The 6,254-nt window shown below is 40.7% G+C and overlaps 1 pseudogene across 1 annotated transcript; it reads right to left on the reverse strand.

The window, feature by feature from the left end:
- Positions 1–870: 870 nt before the first annotated feature.
- LOC309978039 (SH3 domain-binding protein 5-like) lies at positions 871–6,016 on the reverse strand (annotated as a pseudogene). The gene is made up of 2 exons: positions 5,933–6,016; positions 871–2,103 (listed from the first exon to the last, which is right to left on the reverse strand). The product of its transcript is annotated as an SH3 domain-binding protein 5-like (transcript).
- Between the last annotated feature and the right edge of the window lie 238 nt (positions 6,017–6,254).

Here is a 6,254-nt window from a genome sequence, read left to right on the forward strand (position 1 = left end):
GCAAGAAGAGAGAGTACAATAAAATATTTAAAGTGTTGAAAGAAATAAACTACTAAACAAGAATTCAATATCCTAGTTCTGTGGAAAATGCCAATGGTAATTTGATAGGCATTGCATTGAATCTGTAGATTGCCTTGGGTAGTATACTCATTTTAACAATATTGATTCTTCCAATCCAAGAACGAGTTATATCTTGCTATCTGTTTGTGTCATCTTCTATTTCTTTCATCAGTGTCTCATAGCTCTCAATGTCACTGAAACTTCATTAGTGCAGTTTAGAGGAAATGCTTAAGATTTGGCATACAGTAAGTCCCCTACATATGATCCTTCAAGTTGCGAACTTTCAAAGATGAGAATGTGCGTTCGCATGTCCAGTCACCTAAGTTAGTTCACGTGTCTGGCGTACATTGTCATGTGCATGCATCCTCTACAAGTGGTTGTGGTTTTGTGTACTTTACAGTACTGTATAGAGTACAGTAGTACAGTATCTTTATTTCAAGCCCAGGATGTCTGGAAGCAAGCGTAAAAGCAGCAGTGATATAGCTGGTACTGTACTGTACTTTTCAAGATACTGTAGTGTAAAGATTAAAAATGTTCTCTTTATTTTTTGTGTTTGTTTTTTGTGTATTATTTGTGTGAAAAGTCTAAATCTATTACAGTACAGTACTACATAGCCAATTGTGTTAGTTGGGTACCTAGGCTAACTTTATCGGACTTATGAACAAATTGGACTTACAAACTGTGCTCTTGGAAGGGAACTGGTTGGTATGTAGGGGACTTACATACATATTAAGTGATAAGAGGCACAATGTTTTCCATACAGTTTCATGTATAAATATTGATATGCACTTGGGCCAGAGCTGTGATGGATCAGCCGATATGCACCATTTTTTTTGTCAGGGATGATACCGTCTCTGCCCTTTGAGCACTGGAGGGACAGTTGCCCCATGCATTTCATCCTCCAAGGCACTGCCCTCGCGGGGAGGGGCTGCTTTGGATCTTGCCATGGCACTGCTCGCTGACGTCCCGGTTGTTGGCTTTGTCACTCATTTTATTTCCTGCCCCTTTTGCCCTGTCATCTCACTCTACCTCACACTTGGGGAAAGAGGTCCTGCTGCATTCGCCCAGCACCGGGAACATCATCACGAACTCTGACGGACACGGGGCCGGGCAGGTCCAGGCTGCCGGACCTCACAGCCGTGGGGATCTGGTCAGTGGTCGGGTATCTCAGACTGGGTCCTGAGCTGAAGCTGGACACAGACTGGGTTTCCGAGTCATTTTCAGACACAGAGGTGCTACATTTGTCATCTTGAGAAGCCTCGGAGGCCACAGAAATGGCATCCAGCTCGGGCTTGCGCCCCGACAGGTTCTCTGTGGTCGTGCTGCCACCTTTGGACCTGATGCCGTGGCTGCGAGGCCCTAGTCGCACTGGCGTGCTGCTGCTCGTGCATCGTGTCCGAGATCGTCTCCAGGTTCCTCAGGGCCATCTTGTATTCGCCCTTCACCATGACAGCTTGGCCTACAGGTCGTCCACTATCTTCCCGAGTTTGTCCTCCAGCTGGCACATGCGGTCCATGGCCGTGTTGTACCTGGTCGCAGGCTCCTTGTGCAGTCTTGGTCAGCTCCGCCTCCATGACCCTCTGCGTGGCTGATTCAGCATCTCCTGCGAGGCCGAGTCGAACTGCCGCTTGCCATCCTCCAGCAGGCACTGCTCGGCCACGGGGATAGTCTCCGTGGCGGCTCAGGAGGTCCTGCGTGGTTCTCAGAGCTTCCAGCTGAGCCAGCCTCGCCGCCCTCCGCACCTCCCAGTAGGGCTTCGGATCTTCCACGGCTTTGCGAGTTTTCTTCACCAGCTTGTCCGGTTTCATCGTCGCTTCTACCAGAACAGAGCAGAACTTGTGACAGATGTCCTCAAGTTCAGTTTCGCGTCTGTTGATATCATCTGTGGATTGATTGAATGTCGTTAGTTCTCCCTGGATCCGGGGGTCCACCTTCCTCCTCCTCCTGCCCCAGCTCCATCCCTTCCTTCTCTTCCTCAGAGTACGAGTCCCCCTTTGGAGGGACCGCAGGGAGTGGTGGCCGCGGGCTCCGCCCCACCCGGTGCTATCAGGAGGCACTGCTGGCTTGTGTAGTTTTAAAGAACAGCAAGAACCACAGAGCCAAAAAAAAGTAAGCAAAACAAGAGAGTCAGGAAAGGAAGATGGACAGACATATAAGAACGAGATTACATAGAACTTCACAAGCCATAAAATATTTGGATTATATTCTAAATCTGAAGGGAAACCATGAATCAAGATACTCTGATTTATATATTTTTTCTTTTGCTAATACATTACTGAGGGTAAATTTATGTAGAGTGAAATACACAAATCTTAAGTGTACAGATCAATTAATATTTACAAATATATATGCCTTGCTCTCAGACCAAATAAAGAACATTTCCATTACACCCAAAAAGGTCCCTCACAAATATTTCCAGTCAGTACCTTTGCCCTGCTACCCTCTACCACCATGCAGACAAATAACTATTCTAATCTCTATCACCAAAGATTGATTTTTAATGTCAACATGATACATTGACAAGCTGTAAGATATACATGATGTTTATGTCCCTACACATGCTGAATGAACTAATAAGATGCAGATGGGGTGGGAGACAAAATTATCAATATCAGGGAGAAAGCACTACCCAAGAGATATATGAAATTCTTCCATAGCCTGATTAGAAGATGGCAAGAGTCTTGAAGTATATGAATACTTTCTTTATCTAATTTGCTCATATTAGTAATTTCTTTTCTTTACCTCACTACATTACAATCTGACTTCTTGTTTCCTGATAAATTAGTTTCAAATTTATAACAGATTGGAAATTGGACTTATTTGATATTTGGAGTTTTTCAGAAGAAAGCCACTTTATTTTACTCTGTGTAGAAATCAATGTTAGAAATAGCAATATTAGAAATATTCTATTAAATCAGATAGGATTTTGTAAATGGCAAGGCCCATCTTCGAGCTCTGAAAATTATTATTTCACAGAAATGATAGAAGCAACAAAAATCACTAATTCTTTTCTACTTAAAGATTAACCTTACTAAAATAATGTAACTATCAGGGAAAGCATGATTCATTTGATTTAATCTCAGGTATATTAAGGGGAATTTAGAGGTTGCTAAATTATTGCTCTAAAAGCAACAATGCTTTTAGAGCTTATTGTTGCAATTTAGTATCCCAAAGGATCTCAGAATAACCAAAGTTAATTTTCAGGAACAGCTTCTAGAGGAATTTTTTCTTGCATGATATCTTTTTTAAACTTGATTTCAGCTCACTGGGAAAAAGTAAGTGGTTCTTAATAATGGGTGGTAATTATTAGTGAAGTTATTTAGAAATGCCTTGAAATATACAGAGAAAACATGAGCATATCAAATAAATATAGCTTTTACTTAACATCTCTATGGATGGATCCTTAGTTCTGGTTCAGTGACTTTGTGACAATAACATTTTATCCTTAATCAAAAAGAAAATTTATCTCAAAATTTCCATTTTAGGTCAGAATGAAAAGGAAAAAGCATGTAGGTGGCTACTTGTATAGAACACAGTGTTGCCAGTGTCATCTTCCTTTTCCACTTGGAAGCAACAACTCATGCATGGTAATTACAGACATATCTTATTGAACAAGCCTAACAGATGAACATATTAGCTGAAGGAGGGTGAATCAAGGTCACTTTAGAATCACCTCATACAATAATCTCTTAATTTTCCAGTATTCCTTTAATATGGACTTGCTAGCAAACAACATCTACGAAACATTAAGAAATTTGAAGTGAACTCTGGACAATTTCAGATAATATATTTTATAATGCTTTATTTGTATTTTAGTGTGAAACATTTTATTACTTATAATTTATGAAAAAAATTCTAAAAAGATCACTGTTTACCCAACACACAGCATACAATATACCAAATTATGAGTACCTTTGAATCCCTTTGTGTACCCTTTGATCATACTCCTCTCTCTCCTTTCCTCTCAGAGGTAATGGCTGTTCTAAATATTATTCATAATTTCTTTGATTTTTATTAATTTTGCCATGTGAATATGTATCCCAAAACATTATACTCTTTTTCATGTATGTAAATTGTAGAAATAGTATCAGACTATATGTATTCTTCTGTAACTCACTTCGTTCATTCAACTTTATGAGATTCACCCACATTGAGACATACATCTGTAGGTCTTTCAATTTCACCGCTATGTTGTTTTCCATTATATGAATACATTTGAATTTATTTATCAGTGTTGATGTAAATTTGGATGTCTCCAGTGTTTTGTTTCTAACATCACTGCTATGCACGTTCTTCTGCATGCCACATTGTCTTTATATGTGAGGGCGTCTCTAACGTCTATATCTACAAGTGGAATTGTTACATAAAAAGATATGTGCATCATCCACTTTACTAGATAATGTTAAATATCATTTTTTCCAAAATGGTTCTAATAATTTATACTCCAACAAGCACTGCATTAGAGTTATAGAAATTCTACATCCTCACAACTCAATAGCAATGTCAGATTTTCCATATTTGCCTAACTGGTGGGTGTGAAGTGGTATGATTTCAATATACCCTTTCCAGGTTATTTAATAAGTGTATGCATCTATTCATAGAACTTTATTGTCCATTTCTTTTCCCTATTCCTGAAATGCCTGTTCAAGTCTTTTGATCTTTTATCTCTATTAGATTGTTTATATTTATTTTATAGATTTGTAGAAATATTGATACTTTATCTGTCATGGATAATGAATCCTTTTTAGATACATATACTGCATCATCTTGTCCCATTAGGTGGACTGTATTTACCTTTCATAGCAATTGTATAACCACTTGGTAATTGTGAACTCTCTACCTATACTTCAGTCCATTATGTAATTACTAATGTAATTACTAAGTTTTTTTGTGTGTGTCTCTGTACTCCCTTTTTTTTCTCCATTAGACTGCCAGAGGTTTCTAAATGTTATTGCTATATTTAAAAATTTGGCTTTGTTGATCTCTTTATTTTCTTATATCATTAATTTCTGTTCTTATTTTTGTTAACTGCTTTTGTTTAATTCAGATATATAGATCTTTTTCTAACTTTATTTTTAAACGTTTAGTTTTATTTATTTGGAAAATTGTTCTTGATAAACATGGTTAGAAGTTTGCTGATTTTGTTTTTCAACTCGGGTTCTAGTAGATTGGTGAGGTCTGTTTCATCATTTGTTCTCGTAACTGGAAGTAGATCCTCTGTCTTTTCATTTTAGGAAAAACAGTTATCTACTGTGGTCTTGAAGGGGTGTTTTTATGTGGGCACATCCCTGTGTAGACTGTGAGTGTACAGTGTTTTTGGTACAAGGGCTGGTTTTGGTATGGCTGCCAGCCACACCTTTCCTCAGGGTGTGCTGGCCGTTATCCCCTTGATAGGGCTGTGATTGGTGTTGTGGTGTCTAGAGTTGGGGGGGCTTCCTCTTTGCTCTGTGGCTATCCTTGCCTTGTCAGGGGTAGGGTCTGTTCCCCAGTTGTTGGAGCAGAAGCCCTGAGGGTCAGGTTCAGTCAGGCTCCATTGCCCTTGGGTGCTTGCCCTGCCCCAAAATAGGTGATTTCTGAAGAAAGTGAGGCCTGTGTGGTCACAGAGGACCTATGCAGTACCTGTGAAGGCATCTGCAGTTCCATTCAATAGCAGCCCAAGGTTGCATCCCTTTCTCTGCTGTGTTTGTCCCAGATCTAGTACACAGCTATGATGTGAAGTAAGCTGGGGCTTGGGGTTGGGGTGTCTTGGCTGTAGGAATTGAGGTGGCTGTGCTGCTTGCTGCCTCTGTGGCAATCTTCTCCCAGGACCTGTCTGCCCCAGATCTAGCGCTCAGCTACAGTGTGGAGTGCGCAGAGTTGGGGTGAACTGAACTGCTGCATATTCCTGAGCATGCTGACAATGGCCATCGCTGCTCCACAGGCACCACGCCCCAGGCACTTCAGGCTGTCTTTCCATAGCGAGATTGAATCCTCTCCTAGGGCCTGTCTGCCTGAAATTCAGCCCTTAGCATCTGCAGCCTCTTGTGGCACCACCCCATGCATGCACTGACAATGGCTTCCACAGCTCCATCCAGATCACACCTCAGATGCCCTGTTCTTTTTCTGCATAGCTAGATGGAGTCTTTGCCCAGATCTTCTGCTGGACTGTGTTGTGCAGTGAGCAGGACTGGGGTGTTTGCCTCTTTGGTTGGAAG

Source organism: Leucopleurus acutus, assembly GCF_964270905.1.
Source record: "Leucopleurus acutus genome assembly, chromosome: X".
In the NCBI taxonomy this organism is placed as follows: Eukaryota; Metazoa; Chordata; class Mammalia; order Artiodactyla; family Delphinidae; genus Leucopleurus; species Leucopleurus acutus.